Source organism: Littorina saxatilis, linkage group LG2 (genome assembly GCF_037325665.1).
Source record: "Littorina saxatilis isolate snail1 linkage group LG2, US_GU_Lsax_2.0, whole genome shotgun sequence".
NCBI lineage: Eukaryota > Metazoa > Mollusca > Gastropoda > Littorinimorpha > Littorinidae > Littorina > Littorina saxatilis.
The window spans coordinates 87,883,432-87,899,948 of NC_090246.1; the positions used below are offsets into that span (position 1 = coordinate 87,883,432).

A 16,517-nucleotide genomic window follows, 5' to 3' on the forward strand; every position below is an offset into this window, starting at 1 on the left:
TTTTTTTGTTAACAACATTTTTTAAATTTTAACAATGCAATACATGAATTTTAATGTGGTGTGACAAAGAAAGGCTTTGCTCCTGGTTTTACTGTTCAAAATAATAACAAAACCAAGTACAGTGACAAGTGACAGTGTCAAACATCAATACTCCCGGGAAGAAAGAGCACGTGCAACACTCAAAACAAATAATTTCAAGAAACAAATAGGAGCGGTTCTCAAGGTACAATGTACCACAACCAAATACCCAGAGACAACATACACCCTGAGATGTGACTCCTTTAAAGGTAGAATGTCCTGTGCAAATTGTTCAACTCTCCATCTCCACGTATGATTAATTTTAGTCCTTTTACTTTAATGTAAAATTTAACATAATGAATTTTTCTGCACCTCACGTAAATGAGAAAGTATGCGTACAAAACAGAAAACACGCAGATACCATGTTTGTTATCACTTGTTTATTGATTGATTAAAATTTTGAAAAAGAAAAAAGAAAAAAAAAACACAAAAAAACTCTCCATCTTAGATCTGGCCAGGATGTCACACGGGTTGAGGCCATCCTTCCTTTTGGACGCATATCAAAAATCAACATCCTTAGTGCTTCCTGTCTTAAGCTGGAATTATTAGATGAATTTTTTTTTTATAAAGCCACTAGTGTCAATCAACACAATCAATGTATTAAAAACATCTCACCTTGCACAGAAAGCAGTTCAAATTAAATTTCAAACAGATTTAAAAAATAAAAAATTATCAGAAGTTGTGAAAGAGAGTCAATTAAAAGTCAGCAGAGACTTTCTTCTGAGAGTTTTGTTAAAATCTCTCAGCAGAGCAAACGAGAGAGAACAGTATTCCTTCACAGATAGCCTATTGGGAGCATCAGACCCTCCTCAGGGGGGACCGAGATTTCGAAGCAAAGCCCCTTTGTGGGGGACGTATCACAGTGAAATCTAGTCCTGAGGAGGACCATTGTTTTACTACCAATACCTGACATGTGTTTCGACACTAATGTGTCTCATCAGTGTTCATGTGGTACTGACGGCGAGAGTTGTCAACCCATTTGTGTGTGTGTGTGAGTGTGTGTGGGGGGGGGGGGGGGGGGGAGAGACGCTTAATTCACGTAAAAGCCTGGCTAGAGATGGTGAGCCGAACTGGAAGGATTGTGTCTAGAAAGCATTTCCTATGCAAATAGAAAAGCAAGGTAGAGAGAACAAGTTTATATAGATGGCTTTCTAATACAACACTCGATTGTGGGGTTGCTCTCTGGCTTTATGAACAGTGGAATCAAACATGGGTATCCACTTTGGACGGGCGATGGATATCTCATCAGCACTGCTTTAGATCATTGTTTTAAAATAATATGGGCACAGAGACATCAATCAATATGAAGCTTATATAGCGTGTATTCCGTGGGTACAGTTCTAAGCGCTTGTCGAAGAGTTGTCACCACAGGACTAACAAAGAAACTAACATCTACAGAGTGAGACGGACACGAACCCTATGACACACTAGCAAACATGCTCCCCCTGAGAACCCACCCCATCCGCACCCCAAATGTCTACTACAAGATTTAAAGTGCAGATTGTAAAACATTCTGAGTTTTCATGATCCTTTTACCTTTTTTTACTGCGATACGACTAAAATGTGAAAAGTTTCTAGAGAAAAACCGAAAACAAAATATGGAATCAGATCGATGCTGACTTAGTCTTGCAAGACCCCTGAGATTCTCAAGGCAAGAACCATCACCAAACAAACAAACAAGCAAAAGAACAAAAACAAAAAACAACAACAAACAAACAAACAAACAAACAAACAAACAAACAAAACAGTTCTATCTCTCATGAACGAAACCAGGAATCTCAGAAATGTGTTGAGTTGGTTCCGATACTGTTGACCTGAGCCTAATTACACCCGCGGTACCACTTGGTACAGTGATGGTAACTCTTTCATCGCAATGAAAAAATGACGCATCAAGCCGTTTTCCATCAACCCGCCTTATGGGCAGGCGTACTCCGTCTTCGGCCGACGAGTTGAGTAAATCTGTCCGTATGGTGAAATATATAACCCTCCCCCTTCCCAAAGCTCAAATGGAAAACAAGTTTTTGATTATTCTTGTTCTGTAGAATCAGCGTTTCCCTTTATTCCATCATAGACTTCAGCATGCTTGTTGCAACGAAACACCGTTGTTTGGTGCATTTTAAAGATGTTTTGTTCTGAATGATTTAATGAGGGCGGAAGGGACCTTTGTCTTTCCATGTGTGTGTGTGTGTGTGTGTGTGTGTGTTTGTGTGTGTGTGTGTGTGTGTGTGTGTGTCAGTGGTATGTGTGTGTGTGTGTGTGTGTGAGAGAGTGTGTGAGTGTGTGTGTGTGAGTGTGTGTGAATGGGCAAGGACAAATCAACACAAAGACACCGATAGAAACAAGCTTTCATAGTTTAATTCATTTCCGTTCTTTATACGAGTACGACACCTTTATTTCTGCGAACACACACACACACACACACACACACACACACACACACACCAGCGCACACACACACACACACACACAAACATACACACACACACACACACACAGGCACTCACCCCTCACCCAGATAGCCAGAATTCAACAATAAATCTAAAATCAAAAGTGTCTGTACATATTATATCATCACTTCCCCACCGTAAGCACCACCACCACCTCCACCACTTGCCCCCTCCCCTCCGGTACCCCCCAGTGATCCTCCACCCGAGCTGCGCGTCATGCTAATCCTGGCGTCTCGCCGGGTGCGTCGTGATCGTCTGCTTGCTTTGCGGCGCTGGACCGTTACTGCAACCAAGTATTTTAAAACAAATTATGATTTGTTATTCTACTTGTTTACGAGCACGTGTGTGTGTGTGTGTGTGTGTGTGTGTGTGTTTGTGTGTGTGTGTGTGTGTGTGTATGTGTGTGTTTGCGTGCGTGCGTGTGTGTGTGTGTGTGTGTGTTTGTGTGTGTGTGTGTGTGTGTGTTAAACATGTGAGTACAGTATTTTAGGGTCTTTTCATTTCTCGCTATCATGCGCCGTCACCATTGTTCTGCTTTCGTCATAATTGCAAAGGAAACAAATTGTTTACATTGGGATTCTTCTCTAAATACCGTATGGTATATATGTTACAGTCAAATCGGGAAATCAGGTATTTCACGAGAATGCCTGAAAGTTTAGGCATTCACGGTAAATACCTGGTTTGATCAGGCAAATCCGGAAATGACTGAAATTGTTTAGGCACTATCGGTGATTGACTGAAATAGGCTGCCAGGCATTATCGGAGAATGCCTACCGCTCACAATCTGTGTTTCTGGTGAGAGTCAGAAAGCATTTCAGCACAGAAGCCTACTATAAAACTTTGAATGGCTGGGGTCGTAATTGGTTTCATGCCTCTTTTCCATCAGGAAGGTATTGCTGTCCAGCCATCAACTGCCTGTGCCGGGCCAATGCTGTCAGTGTGGAATCTATTCTGTATTCTCTCTCTCTCTCTCCTATCTCTTTCTCTCTCTTGATTTTAAGGCATTCAATTAAAGAACATAATGATGTTATCATTTTAATGTTTAATTCTAAAAACTAAAATGTACATTAAAACAGAACTTTCTGTCAACAGTTCATTTGTTTCCACAAGTCAAGGATTGGTGACACCGACTGTTGCACTTCAGTTTTGCTTTGAAGCATTTGCACCGATTGTTCTGGCATTTCTTTGCACCCGAACAGTTGCACTTGACGTATCCTTGTCCTCCGCTTTGGGAGCCCAGGATGACGGCCGCGCGAAGACTTACGTGCTTAACACAGTTCATTTCACTCAAATACAACAGTTTTTGTGGACACAGTTCGAAATCGTTTCTGGCGTAGGCTTCTTTTAAAATCCCATTCTTGGTCACCAGTGTGTAGTTGTCATTTTCACTCCTGTCAAGAATCACCCCCAGGATATTCCGCGGGTCTCCACGGCCTCTATCCACCAGTGGAATGGGTATAGCGACGTTATCACCTCTCTGTCCATGACCGAGATCCAAGCGACTCCGCTTCACCATTCTTTCTGCTTGCTGGAGCTGACATACCCTGCTAGCTTGTCTGTGGTGCTGAATTTGTTTATATTGTCTGTCAAGCAATGCCACACTGTCATCAGTCACCAACTCCTCAATACTGAGGTTTGCATTTCCAGGGTGGATGTTGGCAGTGTTACGCTGGGGTTCAGACCTAGTCAAACAATAAGAGATTTTTTTATTAGAGAAAGAAAAAAGACAAACAATAAAAGAATGAGAAAAGGGATCAAGAAAAGAGAAAAAGAATGGGAGGAAAAAAGCTAGTGCTAGTGAGAGGGATAAAAGAGAGAGAGGTCAAAAGCGTGTACAAGTGGTCACTTACCTTGCGTCGCCAGCTGAGTGGACGTTCCCGTGTGTGTGTGTGTGTGTTAGAGAGAAGTGATAAAATTTCATACCTGATTCAAAATCAAGAGATCACTATTTTATTATCTGTGTCTGCGCGTGTGTGCGTGTGCGTGTGTGTGTGTGTGTGTGTGAGTGCGTGTTTGTGTGTGTATGTTAGAGAGAAGTGATACAATTTCATACCAGATTCAAAATTAAGAGATCACTATTTTATTATCTGTAACTGCGCGTGTGTGCGTGTGTGTATGTTAGAGAGAAGTGATAAAATTTCATACCTGATTCAAAATCAAGAGATCACTATTTTATTATCTGTGTCTGCGCGTGTGTGCGTGTGCGTGTGTGTGTGTGTGTTAGAGAGAAGTGTGGGACAAAAGTATGGGACATGTGCGCAGAGAGAGAGAGAGAGGAAGAGAGTCACAGAGAGAGAGATACATACATCGAGACAAACAGTGACAGAGAGAAGTGACAGAGAGAGACAGAGACAGACAGAAAGACAGGTTTGAGAGAGAGGGAGGAACGAGAGAGAGAGAGAGAGGAGTCTACTTACTTCGAAAACAGCTTGTACTGACGTGGAGTTTTCCGACTTCCGTTTTCCATCATCTCTTCAAGTATTTGAAAATATTTGGACTTTGGCATCAAGTGTTTTCCATTTTTGGCGTACTTTTGAAAGATTAACCGATTAAATCGGTCTTCTACCAATTCTGTTTCCTCCATTGCTACCCTCAACATTGAGAGTAACGTCACAATGGAACTAGCATTATACTGAAAGTGAACTCCAATCAATCCAAACTCAGCGAAAACGGGGGGAGACAATGTGCTATACGAGAAACTCACAATAAATTCGTGCTCAAGGCCGGCTATGTAAAAACAAACTCCAATCACTCCGAACTTTACGAGAAAATCACAATAAATTCGTGCTCGTAGTCTTACACACGCGATAGTGTTACACTCGCGGTAGTGACCTGCACCCGTAAAAAAACAAACTGCAATCACTCCGAACTCAGTGAAATGGGGAAAACGATGAATAGACAATGTGCTAGAAGAGAAATTCATGCTCAAGGCAGGCGAGGTAAAAACAGACAAGGTCTCAGAACAACCCGTTTTGCCTAACAGTCAGGCAAAACGGGAAATTTGCACAAGTAGTTTTTAGTCATTTCCTGATAGTGCCTAAAAAAATTCAGTCATTTCCGGAATTGCCTGATCAAACCAGGTATTTACCATGAATGCCTAAACTTTCAGACATTCTCGTGAAATACCTGATTTCCCGATTTGACTGTAACATATACGAGCCATTGCATCGATCAGTCCCAACTAGCCTTATTGGTTGAAGGGGCGTTTAAATACAATATCATGAACATGATAACATATGGTCAGTCGGTTATGCAGATTACACAAGCTATTTTAAATTCCGTCAATTGAAATATTTTTTATCGTTATTTTAATCTATCAGTCCGCTGAGCAGAGATTTGAAGTGGAAGGATAGAAATCTGATTTCCTAACTTCTTCGTTATGATTTGTTTGTTTGTTTGTTTGCTTAACGCCCAGCCGACCACGAAGGGCCATATCAGGGCGGTGATCATATGATACTCACTGCACTCCTGAAACTTTTTGAAATAACAGATGGCGATGACGACCCAAGCCACGAAGAGGACGACGAAAATGACGATAACAGCCGTGACAATCTCTGCGCTTCGCCTGTAATGTGTATAAAGCAAATCATGACACGCTCAGCGCAAATGTTCACATACAAACGGAGTATAGGCAAACACACGCACACATACACTTACTGGCACATACAGGGAGAGAGACAATCAGGCAGGCACACACACACACACACACACAAACACACACACACACAGACACCCACACACACACACACAAACACACACACAGACACACACAAACACAAACACACACACACAAACACACAGACACGCACACATACACACGCACGCACGCACACACACACAGACAGACACAGTTACACACACGCACACACACACAGACACAGTTACACACACGCACACACACACACACACACACACACACACACACACACACACACACACACATATAAAAAAAAAAGAGAGAGAGAGAGAGAGAGAGAGAGAGAGAGAGAGAGAGAGAGAGAGAGAGAGAGAGAGAGAGAGAGAGAGAGACTCAGACTCAGACTCAGACTCAGACTCAGAACTTTATTACAAAAGGATAAAGGTTTTAGGCAAAGCCTATTCTTCCAACCTGTCCTTTATACAACACATAAAGACAGACGGACATAACAAATAAAAATTCAATCATATAACATATAATATCCCATGACCTCCCTTCTTTGTCTCTGTTACTTCAGTATGGGTATATATGTTGTATTTTTATAGCTCAATAAATACATCATGGACTCAAAAAAATATATGATAGTGCAGATTCCGATTTGGGCGAAGAACTACTTTGCTCCCGACCTTTGACCTCGCGCCGAACAATGTGACACATTTGTATGAAGTTCCAAAATCGTATTGCACGGCTCAGAAAACCATATCAGTTGCACGCAAAAATGAATCTCAGAACTGATCTGATGTATGAGATGCAATAAGCAAACGTTTCTTTCATTATGAAAGCAATGCAGGTGGGAAAAAACGAACATTCAACTTACAAGATAACCAGATGCTAGCGAACCAAAACAAAAACACGAGTACCCTCCCCTTGCTTCGTTAGCAGACGACTTTTGAGAATCTGTCAGACCGTCCTTACCTGGCACGGTTGGGCTTCGCTATCATCAGCTGTTTCACGTGTTTTGCGAGCAAGTCTACTCTTTTGCCTGGCTCTGCAGTAAGTCCACATTGGCGATGAAGGTATCTAAGAACTTAACATGTGTGTATTTTTCCGTAATCCAGTCATATTCTTTCAAAATGCAATCAAGCGGCGGTGACAGACTTGGGTCCTGTTTTCCTCGCACCCATACCAGTTTAGGTTCATGCAAACACACTCGCAAAACATGTAGATACATTTCAAATAGGGAGCAAATGGTTAAATCTACATATGTGTTCCCTAAAATTTGCTTCTCTGTCAATAAGACTAATTGTATAATAATGCGTTCGAAAAAAACAACGTGGAATCGATTCTGAATCGAGTCGAGTAAGCCAAATGGGGGCCAAACCGGTTTCCCCGTTCCGCCGACCTGAAACGCAAAAGAATTGTGCGCTTCAACTAAATGGATTTCTATACGACTTCATTACTTTCTTGCAACTTATGAACCTTTACTTAAAGCTTTTAAACGGTCTGAAAGTAGTGTTACCGCGTACTTATAGATGCACTCATTCGTTTTATTTTTTCAGCGACGGTCACTTAGTTTAAGGTTGCAAAAAGGCCAAGTCTCGCTGAAAACACTGTTTCACACTCCACAGATCGCAACAGTGCCGCTAGTAGTCTACACTTTGTGTTTGATGGTAGAATGGGATATACAGATTACAACACTCGTGGTTTTTTATATGGCTTGTATTTCAGTCAAGACCCAGCGGGAATATCAATCGAGAGCCACTCGCCAAAGGCTCGTGTCTCCCGATGATATTCATCCGCTGGGTCTTGACTGAAATACAAGCCATATAAAAAACCACTCGTGTTGTAACCTATACGAAATACATTGTATGGATTGCAATACTATGTGCATTTAAGGAATTATATAAGGAGAACTCAAAAATTACAAAATTACATTGACATAGTTAAGCATTTCATTTTGAGAATTAAGTTGCTCAGATTAGCTACACATCCGTTAACACTAGTACAAAATGTTCAACTAAATAACAATCGAACAAGACATTTCATTCACGAATGATGTGTGAACGTGACTGTCTCTTAAACAATTTCACTGAAGTTGCATTTCTTATCTGTTGGGGGAAGGAGTTCCAGAGAAAAGCTCCCGAGAAGGCAAGGCTCGATTTGTAGAGGTCTATGCGAGGTATAGGAGGGATGATTTTTTGGGACCCATATCTTTTTGTGGCATGTTTGAAATGTGATTGCAAATATTTAGGACAGTCGTTATTTTGAATTTTATACATGAACACAGCCTTGTTTAACGTCAACTGATCTTTCAAGGGGAGGAAATTTAGGAGCTTTAGTTTATCATCCGTGGACCTATTCAAATCATGCAGAATAAGTTTTGCAGCTCGGCGATGCAGGGAATTGAGTCTTTTTAAATGAACATCACTGCAGTTATCCCAAAGTGTCGAAGCGAAGTTTATATGAGAGAGAGGGGCCGGGGATCACCCTCACACACAGATACACACGCATACACGTACAACAGTTACAACAACAGCAACCACAACGACAACTTTTCAGGACACTTACCCTGTGCTTGCCTCAGTTTGCTGAACTGAAAGAAAAGATCACACATCAGAAATATATTTTGTAGATATGTAAATAAATTAAGAAAAACGACCGGACCGCATTATTTGTGATATTTAGATACCCTTCACCTCGTTGTCGTATTACAAACATCCTTAACCATTTATAACGTTTAATATTTTCAAATCTATTGGAAAATTCATTTTTGACAAACGTTTGACAAAGTACCCGTGGCATTACAAAACATTTACAATAGATTCATTCCGGATGTAAAAGGTCTGCAATGCCCTAATTGTTGTCTAGAGATAGAAATAGCAAACACGGATTCTATAATGAAAAACAAGAGAGAAAAATAGCTGTAAAAAGAAAAACGGAAAGAGAAACAAGGAGACACAAAAGAAAGAAAGAAAGTCACGAAGAAAGGAACAGAGAAAAAAAAGAAAGACAGAAAAAAAGAAAAGAAAGAAAGAAATAGCAAGAAAGTTGAGAAGACGATGAACTACTATGAAGAGGAAAAGAAGGCTTGAGATAATAACATATTCGTCGAGAGAGGGAGAGGATTACAATGCTTGATAAATCGACTTACCTAGGTAAAACAAAACAAAAAGCAGCACTCCCAATAGTCCATACTTCGAAAATAAACGTCCTTCGTCAACACACATGAACATAATCAAGTACTGGAATCGAGTAGTAAAACCAGGAATTCTCCTCAACGAAATTGTAAATCTCTCGTGAAAACTCAAGTATGAAGAGACGAAGTAGATTTCCAAAATGTGTACGATCGAGTCTAATTGGTTTTGTGTACATTTTGTGGAAGCTATTTGTTGGAGGTATATACTATTCGGTTTTGGGTTTTATCGTCTTCCAGCTGTGTTACAGGTCATATTTACTAGTGTAGTGTAGGTGATTCAGTCTAATAGTCCGAATTTATTGCCCTCTTAGAGAGTGTTAAATTCACCTTCAACAAAGATTATACTTTCAGTGACTTGAGAGCGAACATGTATGTGCGCGCGTATGTGTGTGTGTGTGTGTGTGTGTGTGTGTGTGTGTGTGTGTGTGTGTGTGTGAGTGTGCATGTGTGTGTGCGTGTGTATGTATTAGGGTTAGGGCTAGGGTTATATATTCGAGGTACCATATATATTGTTAGTAGTTTGCACGCAAGACTGATTTGAATACACAGTAATGCACATTGTGAATGACAGTTTATTAAAAAAATAAATGAATACATATACATATTTGCTGTGTTGTTACTATAGACGCTTGGTGGAAACAAAAGATGAGACATTCTGGCTTGGTGTTGAGCTTTGTATTATGATGTAATAATAAAATATAAAAAGTTCATTTATATATATATGTGTGTGCGTGCGTGCGTGCGTGTGTGTGTGTGTGTGTGTGTGTGTGTGTGTGTGTGTGTGTGTGTGTGTGTGTGTGTGAGAGAGAGAGAGAGAGAGAGAGAGAGTGAGAGAGAGAGTGAGAGAGAGAGAGAGAGAGAGAGAGAGAGAGAGAGGAGAGTGAGAGAGAGAGAGAGAGAGAGAGAGAGAGAGAGAGAGAGAGAGAGAGAGAGAGTGCTTATGTTTGCGTGCGCGTGAGCACCTGTTCGTACGTCTGTTTGTTTGTGCGCGTGCGTGCGAGTGAATGTAGATGTGCCTCTTTTCGTGTTCTGTTCTGTTCATGTGTGTGTGTGTGTGTGTGTGTGTGTGTGTGTGTGTGTGTGTGTGTGTGTGTATGTGTGTGTGGAGGGGGTGTGTGTGTATGTGTGTGTGTATGTGTGTGTATGTGTGTGTGTATGTGTGTGTGTATGTTTGTGTATGTGTGTGTGGTGTGTGTGGTGTGTGTGTGTGTATGTGTGTGTATGTATGTGTGTGTATGTGTGTGTGTATGTGTGTGTATGTGTGTGTGTGTGTGTGTATGCGTGTGTGTGTGTATGTGTGTGTGTGTGTGCGTTCGTGCGTGTGTGTGTGTGTGTGTGGGGGTGTGTATGTGTATGTGTCCGCGCGTGTATGCGTGTGTGAATTAGAGAGAGAGAGAGGAAGAGAGAGAGAGAGAAAGAGAGAGAGAGAGAGCGAGAGAGAGAGAGAGAGAGATGATGATGATGATGATGATGATGATGATGATGATGATGATGGAACTTTATATTTCAAGGATAGAGGTTTAAGGCGAGGCCTTTTCTTACAACCGGTCCTTACTTCTAATACAAATGTCTAATAAATGATAAACAAGTAAAACAACATGACGAAGTAAACGAACGAACTAGCAAACAACCGACAAGTAAGCAAACAAGCAAATAAACACAAACAATAAAATGACAAAGTAAGCAACATACAAATTAAAAGCGAAACATGCCACATGTTAATTGAGGTTACACATGTAAAGTGATCGACGGTAACATTCACACAATACCAACGTTTACACTAATGCTTACAATGATTGTATGGTATAAATGATGATGAAGATGATGATGATGGTGATGATGATGATGGTGATGATGATGATGATTTGATGATGATAATGATGATGATGATGATGATGTTGATGATGGTGATGATTTTATGATGATAATGATGATAATAATGATGATGATGATGATGATGGAAAATCGCAACATAAATTCCACATAATACAAGAACATATTTTTGTTATTCATAAAGCTGTGCCAATTGTTGTCAGCTACTTGCACATGTTAAGACTAGTAGCGATCTATGATTATGCAGAGCTTGTTTAAAACTCTTTAGTGAGGTTAATGATCTCATTACAGACGGAATGGAGTTCCACACCATAGAGCCAGAAAAGGCTGGACTAGTTTTGAACAAATCAATCCTTTGTATTGGTGGTAGAAAATTGATAGACCCGTACCTTTCGGTGACTCTGTGAAATAGGTCCTGAATATAGTTGGGCACTTCGCCATGATATACTTTGTACATCATTACAGTCTTATTAAACTGTAGTTGTTTAACTAGCGGCAGGTAGTTTAGATTCTTTAACTTCAAATCAGCTGATAATTGTGGACCATTTAACATGATTTTAGCTGCCCGACGATGTAGAGAGTTTAATTTTTTCATGTGAATATCAGAGACGCCGCGCAATTAATATGGGATAAGATGTGGGCATGATAAAATAGTTTTAGTGTTGCGATATCGACATATTGCTTTAACTTTGATAGCAGAAACAAATTCTCGGATACTTTTTGACAAATGTAATATACATGAGATTGCTATTTTAATTCTTGATCGACTATCACACCCAAAACACGATGTTCCGTTACCTGCTGAACAGGTTGTGATTCCAGAGAAAGATTTAAATTAAGAGGTCGTGACTCGACTGGTGTTTTTGTCTTGTTGTAATAATCATGCTTTTTGTCTTCCCTGGGTGCACTATCATAAAATTCTGGTTACACCAATTGTTGACTTCATTCAGACTAGACTAGACTGTAAGGAAACTTCAATTTCTTGAACAGTCCTACAGCTTGTGTGAAGCGTCGAATCATCTGCAAAAAAATCCGTGTTAACTTTTGAATTAGATATATGAAGGGGGAAGTCATTATTGAATACACAAAACAAAATAGGCCCTAAAACTGACCCCTGGGGGACTCCACTCTTTAAACATCCTTTGGGAGAGGTTTTACCGTTAATAGAAACATACTGTGTTCTGTTGACAAGTTATGATTTAAAGAATGAACACGTTGCGGGATTGTTCACGTACAATACGAGTTCATGTAAAAGTAATGTGTGATCTACAAGATCAAAAGGTTTCTTAAAATCAAGAAATACAGCCTCTGATATGTCCGAAAAAATAATTGCCGATAGCCAGTTATCACATAGTGATGAAAGAGCTGTACTACAGGAATGTTTCGGACGAAACCCAGATTGAAAGTTGTGAAATAATTTGCACCTTTCCATGTAGTTCAGAAGATTCTTCTGGATGTGCTTCTCTAAAGGCTTTGATAAAATAGGAAGCAATGAAATGGGCCTGAAGTTATTAGGGTCAGACACATCTTTATTTTTAGGAAGTGGAACGACCTTTGCCGTTTTAAATGCATCAGGAAAAATATGTTGTTCAATGCAAAGATTATACACATACGTTAGGGATTCCACTATGTACGGTAGGGCTAATTTAAGCAACGACGGGGGGATTTTGTCAGGCCCCATGGATTTATTATTCTGAATGTTTTCTATAAATTTTCCAACTTCATGTACGGCAATAGTTGGGATAGAGAATGAATCTTGTGATTTCAATGTATGAATACAAAATTCTTTTAATCTAAACAACAGGGAGTCCCCACCCTTGACTTCTTCATTTACCTTTTTAGATTGTTTCAATCGATCAGCCAAACACAGAAAGTGCTCATTGAATTCGTCAGGAGAAATGGCGCTATTCAATATGCTATTTCTTCTTTGGGATTTACCTAACACTTCATTTATGGCTTGCCAAAGCGTGGCAACATCCTTTTTGTCTTCAACCAATTTATGAAAATGATTACTTTTTGCCTGGCGTACTAACTCGGTAACTCTATTGCGTTGTGCAATAGAGAGAGAGAGAGAGAGAGAGAGAGAGAGAGAGAGAGAGAGAGAGAGAGAGAGAGAGAGAGAGAGAGAGAGAGAGAGAGAGAGAGAGAGAGAGAGAGAGAGAGAGAGAGAGAGAGAGAGAGAGAGAGAGAGAGAGAGAGAGAGCGAGAGAGAGAGAGTATGTAGGGGTCTCCTTCTCTAGACAATATAACTTGAATGTAATAAAATGTATGTGTGTACCATTTGGATTTACTCATGTAGTTAGGATTGCACGCAAGACTAATTTGAATACACAGTAATGCACATTGTGAATGACAGTTTATTAAAACTTGCCATGCAGGCCTCAACACACAAAAAGGATTGAAGAAGATATATTTCTGATTTACACATCTTTAGAAATTCAGACAACTAGCATGCAACGAAATATTTTTGTGACATTTTTTAATAATGTGCTCCCAACATTCTCAAAGTTGTGTAGATTTGAAAGAAGCTGGAAGCTTAAGCGATAAGCTAACTTCTAATTGTAGAAATTAAAGAGATGAACAGATAACTTTTCAAAGATCAAATAAAAACAAATTGGAATCCATAGTTGTCCTCTGTCTTGTCGACCAGTACAAGTGAGTACCTGAAATGAACAAAGAAAATGTAGCATTTTCTATACTAAACAATGTCATTTCAGCCGTAGAAGTAAGCTTTTGATAAAAGCTGTATTCCTGTCCATCCCCCCGCCGTTTTAAATAAATGATTTAACATAGACTAAGAATCGAGACGAGGGTGCTGGTGTGTGTGTGTGTGTGTGTGTGTGTGTGTGTGTGTGTGTGTGTGTCTGTGCGTGCGTGTGTGCGTGTGTGTCTGTGCGTACGTGCGAGCGTGTGTGTGCGTGCGTGCGTGCATGCGTGTGTGTGTGTGTGTGTGCATGTGTGTGTGTGTGTGTCTGTGCGTGCGTGTGTGCGTGTGTGTCTGTGCGTACGTGCGAGCGTGTGTGTGCGTGCGTGCGTGCATGCGTGTGTGTGTGTGTGTGTGTGTGTGTGTGTCTGTGCGTGCGTGTGTGCGTGTGTGTCTGTGCGTACGTGCGAGCGTGTGTGTGCGTGCGTGCGTGCGTGCGTGCGTGCATGCGTGTGTGTGTGCGTGTGTGTGCGTATGTGAGTGCGTGCGTGCGTGTGTGTTGGTGTGTGTGTGTGCTTTTAACTCACAAGCTGGAACAGATTGGGTGGTGACATCCTGATTACAAATCATCTAAGGGGCCTACATCTTTCTGTTTTGACGTGAGGTCTTCCGAGCGACAACGCAAATGCGATGTTGTTCCTTTTGGCGTGGTGGTTCTTGTTCCTTAGAACGCGTTGATTCGGACCTTTTTTCCGACGGCTCTATCGACCTATCTTTTTCGGTGTCTGTTAATCTGGAGATTTTGCTCTCTGGTGACGGTGACCCTGTGGCATTGGTAGATGACACTTGAGAGGGCGGATTTTGTTCCATCTGCACGAAAAGAACATAATTATGTCATGTTCATGTGGTACAATGCTTTCTTAGATGTCCCTAATACGCCACAATTATATGGCTTTGGTTTAAAGAAAACGTTTTTTAATATTAACATCGTGTCATATATTCAATATTTGGCACACAGGAGCTTGTATCAAATCGCCGGTCGATCAATATTGACATTCTACTACTACCATATACTACTACTATATATGGTAGTAGTAGAATGTAAATAATGATCGACCGGCGATTTGATACACGCTCCTGTGATTTGGCATTGAAGATCCGCACATAATGCTTATATTTAACACAACAGAAAAGACCCACAATGGCGGACATGGTTGGTTTGGTTGGGTTTTAATGTCCCTTCAGCAGATGCTAGCTGCTATTCGAGACCGATGGCGGACATATTCAACAAAGTAGTTTGATGATATGAATACAAACAGATATTAATGGCAAGATAGAGGAGGGGGTCGTGAGGTACGGTGATAAAAAGCACTAATTATATTAAGATCTGCATTCAAAATATCGGCTCTTCTACTAGGCCTATATCTTCTATATATCTACTGCAAGATGCATACTTGTATCGTCAGAAAACAACTTGGGTTTAATATTCTTTACAATATCATGTATATAAACCAAAAATAAACGCGGTCCCATCACAAATCCTTTCGGAACACCGACAAGGATCTTTTTAACATCGGACTGTGTTCACTTAATAACAGTTTGTGTACGATTGGCAAAATAAAAAACATTAAAAAAACAGTAGTTGCTGACATCTAATACCAACTGATTTAAAAAAAAAATCCCTTGTGCCACGTACACTCTGTCAAAATTAATGTCTTCGACACAACAAAATGTATGTCTACTGCGTGCTATTTTACACCTGTCACGACAAAGACAACTTCCTTACAAATCGGTTTATATATAATATTGAAATACGCATGAATCTTCAGGCAGAAAATCAGACTTGTGAAATATAACGTTCCGACTGCACAATTAATCGAGCAGATTGACAAAGGCGTCACTTGAGATATTGATTTAAAATATTGATAAAAAAAAAAAGATAAAAAAAGAAGCTCACGCAGGCACGTGTTTGAGATGACGGATGCTCTTTTGCCGTGAAAACTCTGAACAGATCTGTGAAAGTGAACTCATGTTTACTTATAAGAGAAGTAATAACAACAAGAAACTTACCGTCGAGCAACCTCCGTAGGTGAGGAGAGATAGTTGGCAATGGAGACGAGAAGAGCAGTTACACGGCTGGCTAGGTACGTTCCCGCTACTAATGATGATTCTTGAAAGACCTGTAACCCGAGTGTATCACCGTGTGTTCCTGTTTTCCTTTTATGTCGTCCGTCCGAGCCACGGCTTCATGTGCAACCAGTTAAAAGCCCGCTCACAAAATTGAGAGACGATGGTGGTTGGTTCATATTTGAGCAGAAGAAGGAAGAAAGGATACGTGCGGGGTAGGGTAAGGTTCCGTCCCACCTTTTCAAAATGACGTTCCAAGAAGCAACAACGAAAATAAGCCCAATATAGCGTCTGTCCTATTGCGGGAACAATCGTTCAATTATTAGAACGTCACTTAACTCCCCTGCGCGAGGAAGACACTTCGGGGAAGTTTATTCTCGAAATATGTGTTTGCACGAACTGAATCAAGACACGATATCCGAGTTCACACAACACCTCTCATACTTCGAATTTTGTACACAATTGCACAGGATGTTACTCGAAGCCATCTTTTGAAAACCAATCACGCGGCGAATGTCTTCTGGGAATTCACGGATGTTTTCGACGCCACATCTG

At 40.6% G+C, this 16,517-nt stretch overlaps 2 long non-coding RNA genes across 2 annotated transcripts; both read right to left on the reverse strand.

Moving 5' to 3' along the window:
- Positions 1 to 2,417: 2,417 nt before the first annotated feature.
- LOC138960049 (uncharacterized) lies at positions 2,418 to 10,156 on the reverse strand. The gene is made up of 3 exons (XR_011453875.1): positions 8,731 to 10,156; positions 5,987 to 6,090; positions 2,418 to 2,808 (listed from the first exon to the last, which is right to left on the reverse strand). It is a non-coding gene; the product is annotated as an uncharacterized lncRNA (long non-coding RNA).
- A 3,374-nt stretch (positions 10,157 to 13,530) lies between these two features.
- Positions 13,531 to 16,271, reverse strand: LOC138960048 (uncharacterized). Its single transcript, XR_011453874.1, has 3 exons — positions 15,906 to 16,271; positions 14,423 to 14,705; positions 13,531 to 13,854 (listed from the first exon to the last, which is right to left on the reverse strand). It is a non-coding gene; the product is annotated as an uncharacterized lncRNA (long non-coding RNA).
- Between the last annotated feature and the right edge of the window lie 246 nt (positions 16,272 to 16,517).